We start from the raw sequence: 1,614 nt of genomic DNA, 5'->3' as shown, positions 1-1,614 counted from the left end.
GTCTGTGCAGTGCTGCTTCAAGTCCAACACCTTTTGTGTTTTATTAGGAGATGCACAACAGTTCTTCTGTGGCTTTATAGGTAATATTTTCACCTACACAATTTAGCAAAATCAGACAATATTGTGTCTAATATATACCATAATATTAACTTATTATTATTGAATTGTTGTAAATAAATATCACATTTGCAACTGCTCAGTGTTCAAAAAATGCTGGGAAATCTCTTCATGTAGCCCCACAAGAGTGATTACTGATAAACTGTCTGTAAATAAGACAGTTTTTAGAGAAGAAAGAAATCACCCACTGATTTTCAAAGCTGCTACACAGTAACGACTTTCTACTTCGAGGACCTTGATAGAAATGTAGAGGAGTGAAAAGTACAATATTTGTCTTTCAAATGTAGTGAAGTTAAAGTCATAAGTTTTCAGAAAAAATAATACTCAGGTAAAGTACTGATACTCAAAAAGTGTACTTAAGTACAATACTCAAGTAAATGTACTTAGTTACTGTCCGCCTCTGCATATAACCCTATCCCTAACAGTAATACCAATATAATTAAAATAATAGAATTATTGGGCTTCGTACCTGACCAATTAGACACAACTTCTGGACCACAAAACCCTGCCCGTTTTGACTTTCTGCATTATGAGATTTGCCTTTCTACCCACCTATTCTGTTCTATGGGTGTGACACTATAGAGGAGGGCCTGAAAACAGCAACAGTATTATACAGTGTTTATTTAGTCTGTTTTTATACGTGTGGTCTAGATCAGGGATGAGCAACTGGCGGCCTGCGGCCCGTATACGGCCCTCAGTGTCTTTTAGTACGGCCCGCTGGATGATATTAGACTCGAATGATCAATTTTAAAACATTTGAAAAGCAAGTCACGTAAAGATTGCTTTCAGTTTATGATGTTAATACCATCTCCAACCAGGAGAGGTCGCTATAGTTTCCAGCCGCTCGCCTATTCATTTCAGCTTAGTAGTACTGCACTCTAATGTAAACATTCATTAACATTAGCAAATAATACATGAAAAACTGACCATGAAAACAGTATTTTCAAGTCAATATGGTAAACAGATTATCTTTTTACCAAGTTGCACTTGCCTCAAATTTCAAAGGTAAAATTCATAGTCAACAAAAGCTTTTTGCCAAATGCAAGACAGAAATGTTTGCACTGGACTATGTTCTTATTAGCGTTTCCGCGGGTCCTTAAAACGTCTTCAGTTAAATTGTTTACATTTAAGGCCATGCAAACTCTTAAATGGTACAAAAAGTCTCAATTATAAGAGGTCTTTGGGGACGGAAAGACAAGAATTGCTATATGGATTAATATGACGATAAAACTTCAAAAGGCTACGATTTCATTGAATAAACTTGAGCGCTGCAGTCAGCTTTGTGTACTGCCCACTGTATTTCTGCAGTTCCGAAAGTGACACCTGCTGGCTGAGAACGAATTTGCTTTTTCAATAAGCCCATCTGCTATTTTTGCTACATATTTTTTAATGTGAACCAGTGGATCGACAAAAAGCTAATGCATTATAAAAATCTAAACAATTAAGACACTAAGATATATTTATATGTTATTTAATATAATAATTAATTGATAATAA

This window comes from Sinocyclocheilus grahami, unplaced genomic scaffold (assembly GCF_001515645.1).
Source record: "Sinocyclocheilus grahami isolate Dianchi unplaced genomic scaffold, SAMN03320097.WGS_v1.1 scaffold285.1, whole genome shotgun sequence".
NCBI lineage: Eukaryota > Metazoa > Chordata > Actinopteri > Cypriniformes > Cyprinidae > Sinocyclocheilus > Sinocyclocheilus grahami.
Note: the sequence above shows the minus strand (reverse complement) of the source record.